This window comes from Bos grunniens, chromosome 5 (assembly GCF_055505025.1).
Source record: "Bos grunniens cultivar Pamir isolate PY7600 chromosome 5, Bosgru_T2T1.0, whole genome shotgun sequence".
Classification (NCBI taxonomy): Eukaryota; Metazoa; Chordata; class Mammalia; order Artiodactyla; family Bovidae; genus Bos; species Bos grunniens.
Window position 1 is genome coordinate 69,842,511 of NC_141169.1, and position 18,488 is coordinate 69,860,998.

At 43.2% G+C, this 18,488-nt stretch overlaps 1 protein-coding gene across 3 annotated transcripts in view; it reads left to right on the forward strand.

Moving 5' to 3' along the window:
* Nucleotides 1-18,488, forward strand: part of C5H12orf75 (chromosome 5 C12orf75 homolog) — a 44,945-nt gene that overhangs the window by 17,009 nt on the left and 9,448 nt on the right. The gene's annotated exons all lie outside the window — the stretch shown is intronic.

An 18,488-nucleotide genomic window follows, 5' to 3' on the forward strand; every position in this document is an offset into this window, starting at 1 on the left:
GATAAATAAAATGCAAATATTCTGAAAAAAAAAGTGTCATTTAGGGAGCTGGGTAGTGAGGGTGGTGTAGGGAAGGGAGAAGGTAGGGATGAAGAGCCCCCAAGGACAAAAATAGAAAAAGGAGTGTTTGTAGTCACTCCATGGATTGTGGGACCAGCCTCTGTCCAAGCCACTGCAATCGGTTTGGAGGTCAAGACTGATGGTGCCACACACACAGACCAAGAGGGCAGGAGAAGATGTGTTACTCACATAATGAGGCTTTCTAGAGAGCACAAAGTGGTCTCCTAAACTGGTCCATTCAGTTTGCATGAAGGAGGGGGTAAGTGGCTTTGTTTCTTATTATGAGTGGTGCTGGGGGTGGGTGGGGGTGGTGGGCAGAGGAGTGCCTGGCTGTCTCCTCCCTGTTGGCATACATGGAGGAGTTCACAGGTTTTCTTTAGGCTTGCACAGTTGTGGGGCAAAAGGATCAGTGGGACTTGAAAGCTTTTGTCACAAGCAGAGTCAGGCATTTATATATATATATATATATATATATATCAAAAAAGGAATCCAGAGAAGACTAGATTAGGGCTATAAAGTTTTGGGGGGATTAAATAAGCTTTTTGTATGGAACTTGAGGTACAAAGGAAGCAGCGTAGAATACTTCAGTCTCCTGGTTGCAGTGGTTGAGTTTATTACCAAAGCATCGAGCAAGAGTGCGTTCAGCATCCTTATGTATTCCTGGTATGGCAGTGTCTCCATCTCTCCTTCAGTCTCTCCCTTTCTTTTCTGTACGTTGTTGCCAGGTTAATCCCCTGTCCTTTCAGGATCTCTGCTCCCAATTTTAGATTAGTCTCCATTGCCCATGGGATTGAGTCCAGAATCCTTTGCAAAAAGGAAAAGGCCCTTTAGATTTCAGCCTTTAGGAGAAGGAAGTCCTGCAGTCAGGGAGTGACAAGATCAAGGGCCCAGTGGGGAACTGGGTGCTCTGAGACCACTCTCAGGGTCTTACACTGACTTCCTGATTTCTGTCTTGCCTCCTTAATTTTTTTTTTGCTGTTCCCTCTGCCTGGAATGGTGAATTCTGTCTGTAAAAATTCTGTCTATTCTTCTTGGCTTATATCTTACCCTTTATGAGAAGAATATCCCTGATCTCTGTTAGTTGTGGTATCTCCCTCTTTTGAACTCTTACAGCAGTTTGGACTTTTTTCCATTGGGAATTGAGAAAAGTCCCCTCTAGTTCATAGTATCATGCTGGGGACATAGCTAGTGTGTAACAGATGAATCTCATCATTTTTCTTTAAGGAGAGATTGGTTGCATGACTTCTTTCTTTTAAAGGTATGGAAATTTCTAAGAAGATTTAGTGATGGCTTTTTGGATGTTTTTGTCAATATTACCTTCTCCAGGACATGAGATGCCATTTAACTATAGCTACTTTTAAATTGTTTATTTTTTATTTTTGACTGTGCCAGGTCTTTGTTGATGCTCCGGCTTTTCTTTAGATGTGGCAAGCGGGGCCTACTCTCTAGTCGAGGTGCATGGGCCTCTCACTGTGTGGCTTCTCTTGTTGCAGAGTACAGGCTCTGGGGCCTGTGGGCTTTAGTAGTTGCAGCTCCCAGGCTCTGGAGCACAGGCTGAATAGTTGTGGTCCATGGGCTTAGTTGTCCTGTGGCATGTGGGATCTTCCCAAATCAGAGATCAAACCCGTGTTTCCTGCATTGGCAGACAGATTCTTTACCACTGAGCCACTAGGAAAGTCCCTTAACTACTTTTTAAAATGTTGAATTCACTAGATTTAAATGTCCTGTGACTTTGTGTACCTTATAAGTTCTGTAACTAAAAAGATATAATTTTATTCAATAAAGAAAGTGAAGTCACTCAGTCGTGTCTGACTCTTTGCAACCTCATGGACTGTAGCCCACCAGGCTCCTCCGTCCATGGGATTCTCCAGGCAAGAATACTGGAGTGGGTTGCCATTTCCTTCTCCAGGGGATCTTCCTGACCCAGGGATCGAACCTAGGTCTCCCGCATTGCAGGCAGATGCTTTAACCTCTGAGCCACCAGAGCCCTTCAAAAGTAAATTGGTAGATTTAATTGGAAAAAGTTAAAGAAAAGTATAGTATTTTTTTCCTTGCACAAAAGGTATACTCAAACCATTTTTTTTAAAGCAGAAGCTGTAGATATATAAATCTTGACTGTAATATTAGAAGGTGTCATGAGTGAAGGAGGAAACCAAGAAATTAAGACAATTTAAACTTTATTATGAAGATTTAAATTTTTTGTTTTTGTTTGTCATCTAAAGAGACTGATCTCAAATTAAAAGAAGTGGCCAGACTCACGTCACGGATGCTGAGAGTACAGCACTTCAAATAGGACACACAGCATATTATATAGACCACATAAAAGTCTTTTGAGGGGGGTTGTGATTGTTTTTATAAGTCAGAATCATTATAATTACTCCTTTAATATATAATAAAAATCAATGTTCTAGGGACGGTTTGGGATTTTTACAGTATCTCCCTTTTACTATTATTTGCCTGCTTTCTATAGGCAAGAAACCAGGATATAATAAATAAAATGATGTTTTTGCCCTAGAGCAGGTCAGTATCTACTGGGGACCAAACTACAGTATTATAAGTGCTAATTATTAAAATAGTCAAAATTTAATGCTAGTCTGGGTCTTGAAGGGTGAACAGGAGTTTGTGTGGGGAGGGGAAGAGTGGCAGGGCAGGGGAGAGAACACGATAAGAGGCCCTTGTGTACCAGAGAGCCTCATGCTCTTCTGGAAAGTCAGCCAGTGTTCCCGGAGCCTGTGGCACAGGCTCCAACACGTGGAAGATGAGGCTGATGGGCCGGAACCAGCTCGTGAAGGGCCTTTGGTGGCAGCCTGGTCATGGTACTTGATTTTTATATGCATTCAAGAGCCATTCAGAATTTTAAGGTGGGGACTTCCATGACTGTGCTTGGGCTTTAGGGCGATGACTCCCAGGGCAGTGGGCTGTGTGAGATGGGGGAGGGGTGGAGGCACAGAGCAGTAGTGGGGCTGAGGCCACGAGAGGGGCAGACAGCAGACAGGACACGGGCAAGGAGCTAAGGCGATGATGCATTCAGGGCGCACCTGGAAATGTCATTGATAAGACCTGTTGAACGACTGAATAGGGAAGGAAAGGAAAGGAAAACCTGAGGTGAAACAATAGCTCTGTGGTTACAAACTCGAGCCAGGGGAAGGGATGGCTGATGACCCAAAGAGGTCACATGAGCTAAAGGGAGAAGAGAAACCATTGAATGCGACGTGATGGCCACACTAGTCACTGGGGGATATGGTTTCAGTTGAGTGGAGTGAATACCAGTAGAGTCAGTGTGGCCGTGAACTAGGAGTGAGGAAGTGATGCCTGGTCTTTTGTTTTACAATATTAGACAGTAAGGGATGGAAAAATGTGGTAGCTTGAAGAGGAAATGTATTTTAAGAAATACATTTCTGTTATAAAATAAATACTAAGGAAATTTGTAAACCACAGAAAAGCATTTTAAAAAAAGAAAAAAATCAGCTATTATTCTACCATGAGAGACAATAGACAATCAGCATTAATATTTTACATTATTTTCTTCCATTTCTTTGTGATTCTTTCTGCCTGATTATGTGTATGGGTGATTTTATATATTGAAGTTTGGTTTTCATTCTCTATTTATTTTTACAGAGGAGACAGAAGGTACACCGATAGGTGAGAGTATAGGAACCAGTAGAGCAAGAAAAGCTGAGGGTGGTTTGGGGAGGGGTTATCTGTGTGAGGGAGAGAATAGTTGATGGATGTAGATTCTAGAACATGCAAGAAAGATTAAAAACATAGAAGGTTCACCTTACCAGCTTGAGATAAGGAAGAAAGTATGACTAAAGATATATAGAAATTTAATCATCATAGGACAGACCTACATGTATATCAGGGAGTGAGACTTTTGTTTTTCTCACTCCCTCTCATCAAAATTAAACCACAGAACCCTCACATGCAGAACGAAATAGAAGTGAATTCAACTTGATGACATTTGACTGTTTTCACAAACCTGAAAGTCAACCATGCTTTTATTTCAGGGAATTTATCTTAGCTATTTGGCACAGATAGGTTGTGTTGGGATATTTTTGGTTGGAAATGGCAGAAGCCCAGCTTAAACTGGCCTAAACAAACAAACATAAAGGAATTTATTGGCACGTGTAACGGAAAAGCTCCAGGGGTTCAGCCATAGTCACAGCTGGATCCAGGTGATCAAATGACAGGAAGAAACTCTTTCATCCTTGCTTTCCTGTGTTTGGCTCCATTCTGAGGCAGCTTTTCCTCAGTGGTGATGGAGATGGCCAGTTTTTATCTCATTGGCTTAATTCCCATGAAAAAAGAGCTTCTCTTTCCCTGAAGATTGATCAAGTCAGAGCGCTAGGCTCTCCCTGGCCAAGACATGGGATCAGGTGCCCCTCTCTGAACCAGTCAGTGGGCCACGAGGACATGGTTTCTCATTGGCCAGGCCTTGGTCACGTGCCAACTGCTGGAGCCAATCAGTGTCGTTAGCCTCACCTAACCTTAAATAGTGGGAGAACAGTGGTTCCCACACCAAAGAAAAATTGGGATGCTGTTACCAAAATGGGAGAGAATTATAATGGGGCAGGCAGAAAAAAAGCAGGTTCTTCATGTAGATCAACTTTTATATTATTTCAAAATAATCTTTTGATTTAATTTTTATGGAGTATAGTTGCTTTATACTGCTCTGTCAATTTCTGCTATATAGCAAAATGAATCAGCCATATGCATACATATATCCCTCTTTTTAGGATTTCCTTCCCATTTAAGTCACCACAGCACACCGAGTTGAGTTCCCTGTGCTATATAATAGGTTCTTGGTAGTTATCTATTTTATTAGTGTATATAAGTCGATTCCAGTCTCTCAATTCAGCCCACCCCTTGATTTACTTTTCAGTGTGTGTGTGTTTTACAAATATATTTTGAATAAGAAACAGTATTAAACAAGTTGAATCAAATTTAATGTTTGCTGTTGAAAATAAAAGATCATAGCCACTCAATTTAAACAAGGTTATTCAAATACTTCTTTCACTTAAAACTTGTAAAGTGATATTTCATTAAGATTTTTCTTGACAAAGCAGTTTTATTGTTATGGAAGGTAACAGCTATAGAGAAAAATATCTTGGAATGAGTTACCATAAAACACATCAAACCTCAGTCTTTTTAAAAAGCTGAAATTACATATCTCCAGTCTTGAGTTTCCTTGGAATCCTTTTTAAATTTCCCATGTCTAATATATCTGTGTCAGCTGAGCCTTCTTCTAATTAAAGATCTGAGTGTATCTGATAACTTTGTTTCTCCTCTGTGAAGTGGCATGCAAGGCTGTTTAATGAGGGTGAGGTAGCTTGCTGCTGCTGCTGCTAAGTCGCTTCAGTCATGTCCGACTCTGTGCAACCCCATAGATGGCAGCCCACCAGTCTCCGCCGTCCCTGGGATTCTCCAGGCAAGAACACTGGAGTGGGTTGCTGTTTCCTTCTCCAATGCATGAAAAGTGAAAATGAAGTCGCTCAGTCATGTCGGACTCTTCAAGACCCCATGGACTGCAGCCTACCAAGCTCCTCCGTCCATGGGATTTTCCAGAGTACTGGAGTGGGTTGCCATTGCCTTCTCCGGGAAGGTAGCTTACTACTCAAAAATTTTACCCATTTTCTGGGGGTAGGAAAGTATTTAGCATTGAAAAAACCTGCATTTTGGAAGCAGAGAGACCTGAGTTTAAACTTCTTTCCACCCTTAACTGTGCATGCGTGCTCAGGTGTGTCTGACTCTTGGCGACCCCATTGACTGGCTCCTCTATCCATGGAATTTTCCAGGCAAGAATACTGGAGCGGGTTGTCATTTTCTTCTCCCAGGGATTGAAACTGTGTATCCTGCATTGGCAGGTGGATTCCTGACCACTAGTGCCATCATAACACTGGGATGATATTAACTGTTCAGGGTAGCCATCTTCATCATTATCATCATCATTCTCAACTTTAATAGCTTATCTTTATTGAGAACTGCATACCATAGAGTGAATTCCAGTACTTGAAGTATATCATCTCACTCACTACCCCCAACAGTGTGATGAAGACAGTAGTTCTTTTTCATTTTACAAATGGGGAGATGGGAGACAGAGAAGTTAAGCAACTTCTTAAGGGTTATGACGGTTATTGATACAGTATATTTAGTATCCTAGCATAATACTTGGTATTATGTGTTGTCCCTCCCTCATAAATTGTAGCTAGAATTACTAGGTGGTTTAAGGGTTGTTGAAAAGATTTGGCCAGTGCCTCTGTCAAGAAAGCCGAGTGCCAAAGAATTGATGCTTTTGAATTGTGGTGTTGGAAAAGACTCTTGAGAGTCCCTTGGACTGCAAGGAGATCCAACCAGTCCATTCTGAAGGAGATCAGCCCTGGGATTTCTTTGGAAGGACTGATGCTAAAGCTGAAACTCCAGTACTTTGGCCACTTCATGCGAAGAGTTGACTCATTGGAAAAAACTCTGATGCTGGGAGGGATTGGGGGCAGGAGGAGAAGGGGACAACAGAGGATGAGATGGCTGGATGGCATCACTGACTCGATGGACGTGAGTCTGGGTGAACTCCGGGAGTTGATGATGGACAGGGAGGCCTGGCGTGCTGCGATTCATGGGGTCACAAAGGGTTGGACACAACTGAGCGATTGAGCTGAACTGAACTGAACTGTCATGAATCACTGATGGGAGAAGACCCAGTGCATCAAGGGCCTCGCTGTGGTTAGAAATCTCACATTCCCATTGTTTGTCCATCAACACGTGATTAGATTTTCCTCCGTGGGACGCTGTGGAATAGGAACAGGCAGAGAAGCAATTGGGCGTGTTCATTCAGGGATAGAGAGGAATTGGTGACCAGCAAGTATTGCTGAAATGTTTGACTACAAGGCATTTGCTGGAGAGGGGGGGAGGGAAAGCACTAAGTGGCTGATAAAAGGGTAGAGCCGAGAGGGTGTGTGGACTGGAGGCTTCTTTGGGGTAGGGCGCTAGGGATGGGAGATCAAAGGAAGATTGTTTTCCCTCCTAGGGAGTGGAATTGCCTACTCTAAAATATGAGAGGTGAAATAGTTGCCGGAACTAAGCTCCATGGAGCACCCATGGGGGTAAGTTATTAGAAGAGCAGTAAAAATTGCTGGGATAGAGGAAGTTAGCAAAATGTGAAGCAAGAGGTCGACTGAATGGTTTTCATGGGATTTAAAATTGTCCAAGATAATGATGGTGAGAAAGAAAACCTTTGAGTCAGGGCCAAAATCTTCAGTGCATCCGGGGTCTGTTATGGCAAGGTTCTGATGCCAAAGAGGAGAATTTTGGAGTGAAAATAAAATTGACCTCAGCTGAAAGAGTGCTTTGGAGAGGTTGGAAGTATTCTGGCTCCATCCCCTGTTTGGAGACACTGGGACAAGGGAAAACTAACTACTTATTCCTTAGGTTTTGAGAAAAGTGATACATCAGGGGAAAGCAAGTTTCCTTAAGGAGGAGAGAACATTCCTGCCTGCCTTGTAGCAAAGGATACTTCTACAGCCAGTATTGAAATAATCCAACACTATGAGCGACTTCACTTTCACTTTTCACTTTCATGCATTGGAGAAGGAAATGGCAACCCACTCCAGTGTTCTTGCCTGGAGAATCCCAGGGACGGGGGAGCCTGGTGGGCTGCTGTCTATGGGGTCGCACAGAGTCGGACACGACTGAAGTGACTTAGCAGCAGCATGTGCTTCTTAGAAGGAGAGCAGGAGAGGGGTAGGGAAATTGCAATTTAATTCTTGACCCATTAAACCCTATACAAAGAGCAAATGTTACTCAAGTTCTCCGGTAATATTATACATTCTGGAAGAAAGAAAGGGACCAACATTGGCTAAGGGGTCTGACCGAGGAAAGAGACGGAAAGCTAACTACTGTCCCAAGGGTTTCGAGATTGTGAAGACATGAATGATACTACACATAGGCCCAAACAGTCAGTGATAAAACATTAATTCTGTCCAAAATCATTTGTAACTGAATGCTTGGTGGAATTAATTTGAATTTCCCTAAAAAGCAGGAGTCATCGTAAAAACCTCTTACAGAGAAAATTGAATGATTGCACTTTATTTGGAGGACTGTAGAGTGGGTAGAAGGAAACACTGTCAATTAATAAGCTTCTTCCAAAGTCGATCATGAATGGTTGCTAAAACTAGATCATTGGAGCTACACAAATGATCCCCCGGAGGTTCATGTTGAAATTGTACTGTTTACAAATCACAGCAAGCTTGGCCTCTTTTGTTACACTGCAAATAGGGGAAAAGAAAAGACTGCAGACTGTTTTCTACTTCTTAGATCATCGTTAATAAGAATAACGCTATATTTAGAACACTTTTCTAGACAAAATAAATGAAAAATAAATAATTTCTTTGCCACGGAACTATGTTGTTCTGGAAGGCTCGGGAAATAAGAACTTTATGAATTTTAAGGCAACTGTAGCCACCATGCTTGAGGAGATATTAATTGGAGTGGCTGGCGGCTGTCTGATATTTATCATCTGTGTTTGTTCTGGCGAATGCACCTAATGTATCCATGCTGTGGGCTCATTATTTTACCTCTGAAACCCTTCTGTTGGTCCCTGAGGACAGCTATTTTATGTAACCCAGAAACTAAGCAAATACAGTGATGAAAATATTTTTATTACCAAGCGCTACTGAGAAAGGAAAAATGTAGTGGTTTGTATTTGCTGTAGTAATTCAGAATAAGGTCTCTATGTGATCGTTGATAAATGGACATCATAGTGGAATAATAAGGGGCTTCTCTGGTGGCTCAGATAGTAAAGAGTCTGGCTGCAATGTGGGTGACTTGGGTTCAGTCCCCTGGAGAAGGAAATGGCAACCCACTTCAGTATTCCTGCCTGGAATATCCCATAGATGGAGGAGTCTGGCAGGCTACAGTTCATGGGGTCGAAAAGCGTCATACACGACTGAGCGACTTCACATAGTGGTATAAACTGATAAAAGGGTTTAGGTGTTTGGTGTGGCTATTTAGTTTTATATAGGTATATGCACAAAATGGGCTTCCCTGGTGGCTCAGTGGTAAAGAATCTGCCTGTCAATGCAAAAGATGCAGGTTCGAACATCCCTGGGTGGGGATGTGGGGAAGATGCCCCTGCGGGAGGGAATGGCAACCCACTCCAGTATTCTTGCCTGAGAAATCCCATGGACAGAGGAGCCTGGTGGGCTACAGTCCATGGGGTCGCAAATAGTCAGACATGCTTAGTGACTAAACAACAATGCACAAAATACATTAATGGAGAAAGAACAGGCAGAGGAAAACCAGCCAGCGCCAAAGAGCAACCACAGACATGGAGCTGGTTGGAAGGCAGCTCACCTTCTGGAACCTTGACTTAAAAGCAGTCCGAGCTTATTTATAATTAGAGAGAAAGTCAGTGTCTCTGGTTCATTTCGAGAAGGTGTGCAAAGCTAATAGGAAGCAGACAGGTGTGCATTGACGAGCAAATCTGAATCAGTATAGACAGTCAATCTGAGAAGGGTTAGGAAAGAACCATGCTGGTTTCACCGGAAGTGGGCTAGAAGTATTTGGTGGAAACTTAGATATAAGAAAGTAGTTTTGAAACTAACGGTTGCTTTTTCTTTTTTTTTTCTTTTTCTCACATGGCCTCAAATCGGGGCAACTTTGGTGAGACAGAAATCACTAAACACTATACCACTCTGCAAGGATGTGTCATTTTTAAACTATCAACTGCTAATTTAGCTTTTCAGCAGTCCCCAAAGTGGGGGAGATGATAGACTAGTGGTCTACCCTCAATCATGCTTGACTCTCCAAACATTTGTATTGATGCAGTGGCTGAGAATCTGAGTCAGAGCTTGGGAGCGGGTGACCTTACTGTAGGAGCTTATGGTAAAACTCAGTGGGTGGCTTTAACCTTTTCTTTCTCCTGGAACACCTGTCCTTTGATAAAAGAAGCTAAGTCTTTGCTAACAAAAAGATACCCAATGGTAATTAAATGTCCAGTGTATTTTTATAAACCTAGTCCAAAATTATTAATATGTGTTCCATGGTTCTTAGGAAGTGTGTTTTTTTGCGTATGCGGTTAAAAGTTTTTTTCCCCCTTACGATGGGATGTGACCTTTTGTTTAAGTAATATGATGCTGTTACATTTTTTTCTCAAATATGATGTCACTTTCCACAAATTTTCAAATGCTGGGTGTGTGTGTTAGTTAGTCGCTCCATCATGTCCAACTCTTTGCCACTCCATGGACTGTAGCCCATCAAGGCTCTGTCCATGGGATTCGCCAGGCAAGATTACTGGAGTGAGTAGCCATTCCCTTCTCCAGGGGATCTTCCCAACTCAGGGATCGAACCCAGGTATCCTGCATTACTGGCAGATTCTTTACCATCTGAGCTACTAGGGCAGCCCACTTCAAGTACCGTATATGCTCAGAAATAAGACACTGTCTTGAAACTAGAGAAAGCAATATACCAATAGGCTTTTAGTCATGCTTCTGGAAAAAGCAAGTTTATCACATAAGTTTACTCTGTAGAGTATTAGCTCATGGGGATTTGAAAATGGAGGAAACTACTTGCTACAATTAATCCAAGTCCTTTAGTACTATTTTGTTCTTTAACTCTTTGGACCCAGGAAGTATGTCTTCTTCTACTATGCATCCTGGGCACGACCGTAAAATGGACAGTGCAGCCCCAGCTCTTAGTTCCAGCCCCTTCCTTGGGGCCTGGCCCCCTTTCTCACATGCCTTTCCCGTCATTGACACTGAGGCACACCTGACCAATAATAGAGAATTTGAATTTGTAACTTTTGCCACCAGGTAAAATCAAACTATATTTAAATCATGGCCTTTCCAGACCCTTAAAATTATTCAAATATGTGGTTGCCTACACCACTGAATAAAAATGCCAGCCACCTGCTTCTCCATACTCCCGCCTCTTCTTCACTTAGTTGTGGAGGTCAGAAATCAGGGGGCGGGGGGGGGTGGTGGTGTGACTTTCTCAACGTGCTGCCTTTGTTATGATATTAAGGCATTAGAACTGTGTTAGTTGGCAGGGCTTTCTGTTAGCTGTTTTAGATTCAGTTCCACATTTCCGGGAGAAGTCTGTGGGCACCTGGTTAGATTAGAGACAGCTGTTGTAGCCTCTTCTATTTCCCATTTCCTCTCTCTCGAGCAGTAGACTGGCGTACATTAGAATTGAGGTGGAGCTAACGAAGAATTGACTTGCTCTCCCAATCTTTGCCAGCCAGAAACTGTTTTCCTAGCAGGGCCTTTGGAATGGGGTAGACCAGCTGGGTAGGAGGCATGGAGTTGGGTCCCCTCGCCTGGGTGGTTGCCTTGTTAGGGGGTGGTTTTCTTACTCGGACCTGCTGCAACCAACCCTTATTGTTTTTGTACCCAAAAGTAGATCAGATCTCAGGGTGCTCCCACGGACAAGCACAAAGTCTGGCCTGGGAGGAAAGAGCTTATACTGCTAAGTAATTGCAGGATTTTGAAAGTTTCTTTTACCACAATCCTTGGGAACATGTGTAGAAATGGCTTCAAAGGATGTGAGACCAAGGAGGAAGGAGTGTATAAGGAGACTGAATTTATTATTTAACAGATTCTAGGCTTAATAATTCAGTTGCATGGCTGGGACTCTTAACAGTGTAGTCAACTTGGTTGATAAACTTTAACTGAAGGAGTTTACACTCTCACCAGGGGCGAACTTGCCTGGTGTGATAGGGAGGAGGGAATCCAAAGGTTTGAGGAGATAGGAATGCTGGTGTGGATTTTTCAAGTGTGAGCTGCTCCCCACCACAGAGGAGAGCCCCTTCCCCAGGCACTGAGCAAATTGAGAAACACATAGTGAAGGGAGTATCCAGGGGGATCATTCTCTGTAACGTGGCTGTGACAATGGAAGATGCTGCCCTTGAGATGGGTACTTTGTTTCCTTAAGGGGATGGGATTCCAGAGAAGCAGAGGTCAGGAACTCAACCACCCAATCAAGAGGGAGGGGATATATGTATACTTATAGCTGATTCACATTGGTGTACAGCAGAAACTAGCACAGCATTGTACAGCAACTGTGTGTGCATGCATACTCAGTTGCTCGGTTGTGTCCGACTTTTTGTAGCCCACCAGGCTTCTCTGTCCATGGGATTTCCCAGGCAAGAATACTGGATTGGGTTGCCATTTCCTCTTCCAGGGGATCTTTCCAACCCAGGGATTGAACCCACGTCTCGTCTCTTGTGACTCCTGCATTGGCAGGTGGATTCTTTACCCATGAGACACCTGGGAAGCCCCAAAGCTACTATACTCCAGTGAAAAAAAAATCAAGAACTCAATCACCCACGACAAGATAGGCATACTCACCAACATGGGCAGCAGGATGAAGAGGCACATTGTTTCATCTTGGAAGGAATTTTGAGAATAGCTAGTTGATTACACTCTCCCTAGGGATAAATGAGAAACATGGCCTCAAGGTTCCTTTTCTGCCTTTATGTATTTTGTAAGAGGGAGACTTCTGGTGTGTGAGCCAGAAACTTGAACTGAGATCATCACAATGGAAAGGATGGCTTCTTAACCCAGTTTCCAGACTCAAGTCAGATTCAGAGTGATTAAGGCCACATTCCCTTGAGGGAATTTTAAACATGGCTGCATACATTCATGGTAGAGATTCTTTTATATCTTCTCAGAGTTGTGTTCATTCATTAGAGCACCTGTGCCCAGAACAGAAGGAAGTACCTGGACCTTCTAGAGATTTCTAGGCACTGGCTCTGGTTGATATTAATGCCTGAGGATGCAATATGCCATTCTGGGCCATCAGCCCATGTGTGGGCTTATAGTGGTCAGGGAAACAATGGAATTTTGGCTAACCTGAAAACTGTGGTGAGTCCAATAGTCTGCAGATCCCAGGCTCTGGTCATTTCCTTTGTTTGTGAGTTCATAATCAGGGTAGATGTATTTGGAAACTGAAAGAATTCCCACATTGGCTGTCATGGTAGGAAAGGTCAAGTAGAAGCCCATCAGATTTCCCTTCTGTACCAGAATAATATACAAACAGGAACACTGAATTCCTGGAGTTGCAGGAATTAGTGCCCCCACCAAAGATGTGGAAAAAGGAAAACATGAAGACACTTCTCATATCTCCTTTTAACTTGTCTGTTTGGTCTGTGCAGAAGGCAGATTTATTTTAAAGGCTGACTTTGGATTCTTGTTAAGTTTAATGAAATGATCATTCCAACTTCAGCTGCTGTTCAACATACGGTATCTTTACTGAAAACAATCAACATAGACCCTAGCTTCTGTTATGCAATGTTTGTCGAATGCTTTATCTCTGAACCAGTTTGCAAGGATTACAGAAGCAGTTTGCTTTTACCTGGTAGGGTCAACAGTATACCATTGTAGTCTTGCCGCTCATTCTGTATTCTGCAATATCTTGATGTTATTGACACCTTATAGCACATCATACTGGTCTAGTACATTGATGATGTTATAGAGATTAGACCTGATAAACAGGAAATAACACATCCTTTAAATACTTTAGTGAGACACATACAGTCCAGGGGGTGCAAGATTAACCTCACTCTTGCTACCAAGTAATGTATCAGTTAGTGTCCACTTAGGGTAAAGGAAACCACATTAGCTATGTTAGCAGAGAGAATTTACCATTAGGAATTGGTTAAGCAGGTCATGGAGGATTGAGGATGTGAGAAAGGAAGACTAAGATAATAGGGAACATTATATCAGGAAGTGGCTACCACTCCTAGGGAAGGAGTGACAAAGGAAAAAAGGTTGGGGTTGCCAGAATCTAAGAGCTGGAAGAGGAGGGGGTTCTCTGGGGCTGGGATGCTCACTTCTGGGGAGAGGGCACTGCCAGGCTGGTGTCACATCTGAATTTCGTAATCCAGCAGGAACCACAGCTGGAGGCCACATAGTATCCATGGCCTGCCCACTTGAGCTGTGATGACCAGAAACAGAGTGTCAGCAAGGCTGGTCCCATGAACCAGCTCCTGGGCTACTGCAGGCAGGAGCAGCACGCAGAGCTGGAAAGGGCAGTCCTTTCCCCCGTTCCTGCACTTTATGTCTCTTGAGCGTCCCCTTTGGTGGAACCTAACGGGGAGCCAGGTGGCAAAGGAGGATGTTGCTTGAGTCCTTGTCCCCACATGGCAGTGTGGGGAGGGGGGGTCCAACACAGCTTCCCTGCGGGAGCAGATTTTGTCTGGATAGGCCACATGGTTGTTTCCAGCTGTCGACCCCTTGGTATTAATAATTTGTGCAGGTTTTCTTCCCCCTTATTGACGTCAGCCTCCATCGTGGTGAAACTGGGGCTGGGGCAGGAGAAAAGGGAGGGAAATTGGTGAGTCACCTTTCCGTTTTTGTTTCGAGGCAGTTTGATTTATGGTACGTGGTCCCTTACCTCCTATACCCCTGTGTTTTGGTTCTCTTGGTAGAAGCCTTATTCTCAAGGTTTCTTCTCCATTTGTGGTAAATTCAGGGGAATTCTTGTCCCTGAATGCCTTCATTCACATTTCCCATCTTCAGTGTCTCTGCTTGTAGGCACCTGAGCGTTGACTCCTGAACTGTTTCAGAACTGTTATTTAGAAGTGGATTACTGCCCTAGAAGGTTTCTTTTTCTTTTTTAAATTATTTTTTAATTGAAGGATAATTTTGCTTTATAGAATTTTGTTGTTTTCTGTCAGACATCAACAAGAATCAGCTGATTCACAGTACACCCACGTCCCCTCCCTCCCAAAGCTCCCTCCCGTCTCCCTCCCATCCCACCCTTCTAGATTGTTACAGAGCTCCTGTTTGAGTTCCCTGCGTCGTATATAGCAAATTCCCATTGGCTATCTATTTCACATATGGTATTGTAAATTTTCATGTTACTCCCTCTGTATATCTCACCTTCTCCCTCCTTCCCTCCCGCCACATCCATAGGTCTGTTCTCCATGTCTGTTTCTCCACTGCTGCCCTCCAGATAAATCATCAGTGCCATTTTTCTAGATTCTGTATATATGCATTAGTATACAATATTTATATTTCTCTTTCTGACTTATTTCACTCTGTATAATAGGCTCTAGGTTTGTCCACCTCATTAGAACTGACTCAAATGCATTCCTTTTTATGACTGAGTAATATTCCATTGAATATATGTACCACAGCTTCTTTATTCATTCATCTTACTGGACATTTAGGTTGCTTCCATGTTCTGGCTATTGTAAATAGTGCTGCAGTGAACACTGGGGTACATGTTTCTTTTTCAATTTTGGTTTCTTCAGGGTATATGCCTAGTAGTGGGATTGCTGGGTCATATGGTGGATTAATTCCTAGTTTTTTAAGGAATCTCCAAACAGTCTTCCATAGTGGCTGTATCAATTTACATTCCCACCAGCAATGCAAGAGTGTTCCCTTTTCTCCACACCCTCTCCAGCATTAATTGTGTGTAGACTTTTTGATGATGGCCATTCTGACTGGTGTGAGGTGGTATCTCATTGTAGTTTTGATTTACATTTCTCTAATAATGAGCAATGTTGAGCATCTTTTCATGTGTTTGTTAGCCATCTGTATATCTTCTTTGGAGAAATGTCTGTTTAGGTCTTTTCCCCAATTTTTGATTGGGTTGTTTGTTTCTGTGGTATTGAGTTGTATGAGCTGCCTTGTATATTTCGGAAATTAATTATTTGTCGGTTGTTTCCTCTGCTATTATTTTCTCTCATTCTGAGGGTTGTCTTTTCACCTTGTTTGTAGTTTCCTTTGCTGTGCAAAATCTTTTAAGTTTAATTAGGTCCCACTTGTTTATTTTTGTTTTTATTTCCATTACTCCCTAGGAGATTTCTGCTGGTTGATGTATGTTCACTTGCTCCTTGTCTAAGGGAACAGGATTATGGGCCGAATGTGTGGAGGTATTTGGACCAGTGAACTCCTGAGCAGTGTTGTCAGGACAGGCAGAGCGGTTTGGCCTCTTCCGGCTCATCTACTGTGAATCGGCTTCCTTTTTACTTTGCCGTTCCCAGCATAGACTAATTCAATCTTCAGTTTCTCTTTTCTAAAGAAAGACTCCAGGGTGAAGTCATCTCATTCTTTGTCTTTAGTGCTGGCAGAAAATAGAGCTATGATGGCCACAACCAAGGGCTTTCTAGGCTCTGTCAGTGGCTGCTTTCTCTCCAAGCCAGGGTTTACATGGCTTTCTGTCCTGCTCTCCCTCCCCACTTCCTTCCCTGCTTTTGGGAACAGATCTTGTGATGCATCAGCAATCACAGCTGCACAGTAGTCATTGCCCTTGCACTAAAGCTATAGTGACCAGGAAAGAAAAATGATCAAGTCCTCCATGAAGATCAGTGGCTCCTCCAAGGGCTCCGTGGTAGGGTGGTGCCCTGGCCCGACCACAGGGTATTTTCATCACTTTAGAAACTGAACAGAAATCTGCATTGCATGTGCCTACAACGAGGCTGCACGGGCTGTAGGTTAGCAAAACATAAGGTTTATTTGCCTTTGATTCACATTCTACACATTCCCTGTGGGAATCATCCCGTGCTTCAGAGGCTTTGTATGTCTTCGGCACTTGAATGTCTAGGAAAATTGTCAGTAAGTGAGTTACTAAGGCCAGTTGGTAACAGGATCTTTCAAAATACACTCAGTGAGGGGAAACAAGTACAATGATTCTTTAAGATGGTGCATGGGTGGGGCAACCCAGGTATTTGGACAGCCAAGGCGTTATCCCAAACTTGTCAATCTTCCCAGGTGTTAGAATTCTGAAGACTAAAGTTTCTTGCCAAGTTGCTTAGCAGTCAGATAAATTTATCACCCCAGTTGTTTTGAACTGCTGTGAGATAATGTCCACTTTTCATCAACAAGAAAGGCCCTTTCAAAAGAAGCTGACCTTCACACCAAAGGTGTATCTTTTTAGATGCTTAATGTCTCTAGATCTTCCTCTTACCAGGAATGTTTATTGCTGCTTGATGAACCATTTCTTTTTCTGAAGGCTACAGCCAGTGCAGGCAGGGCAGGACCACGTCACCATAGCTGAGAGGCTGCTGTCCTCTCGAACAGGACAGGGCAGCACTTGGCTCTCAGGCAGCCAGAGTGGCTTGGCCCTCTCTGTCCACAAGGAGATTTGGTTTAGACCAGCCACTATTTTTTGATTTAACTTTGATTTGGACCTGGTTGTTCAGATGAATACAGTCTAATGTAACTGCTGATCTGGAGAGGTTTTCTACCAAGAAAACTTCAATACATGACTCATAAAATGAGTTATGTAGCCATTTAACAAGTTGTAAAAGATTGCTTGCCCCTGACAGCATAGAGGCGTAGGTCTAATGCTAATGAAACATTGACTAAGACCCTTCTGCCACCTTGGTTCCCTCTTATAAATGGGATGATAAAATCAGAGAGATCCGGCTTGGGAGATAGAGGTGTTTCTCTGATACAAATTAGCATGGGCCCACAGTTTATGAAGCAGGAACTGAAATCACACACACACACAAATCACACACACACATACAGATTTTTATTGGAGCATCAACCTAGTTAATCTTAAGGGAAATCAACCCTGAATACTTGTTGGAAGGATTGATGCTGAAGCTGAAATTCCAGTATTTTGGTCATCTGATGCAGACAGCTGACTCTTTGGAAAAGTCTCTGATGCTGGGAAAAATTGAGGACAGAGGGAGAAGAGGGTGTCAGAGGATGAGATGACTAGATGTCATCACTGAAGCAATGGACATGAACTTGGGCAAACTCTGGGAGATGGTGAGGGACAGGGAGGCCTGGCGTGCTGCAGTCCATGGGGTTGCAAAGAGTCAGACACGACTGGGTGACTGAACAACAACAACAACAATAAAACAACATAGTTGCTTTACCATGTTGTATTAATTTCTATTGTACAGCAACCTTTGTTTTGAATTCTGGCTCTATTACTTGGCCATGTAACCTTGGATATAGTACACCACCTTTCAGAGTCTCAGTTTTTCATTTTTAAATGTGACTAATCCTCATTTTGGGCTTCCTGGGTGGCTCAGTAGTAAAGAATCTGCCTGCTAATGCAGGAGAGGCGGGTTCGATCCTAGGGTTGGGAAGATTCCTTGGAGAAGGAAATGGCAATCCACTCTAGGGTCCTTGCCTGGGAGATCTGATGGACAGAGGAGCCTGGTGGGCTACTGTCCATGGGGTCTCAAAGAGTTGAAAACGACTGATCGACTAAACAACAACAGCAACAACAACAAATCCCCATTTTTCAGGATTGTGATGAGGATTGAAGGAAATAGTAGAATCGCAGGAGCAAAGTACCTGGTGCAGTTACACAAGCAGGTTGTGAGACAGGGATGAGGCTCACAGCTTTTGCAAAGAGTGGTGTGGAGGCAGCGCCCACTCTAGGGGAAGCCACCATGTTGGTTTGTCGCAGGAAGTGTTTTTCACTTTAACATCTTCCTGTTTGAGAGGCAGAGTGGTAAACTGGAATGT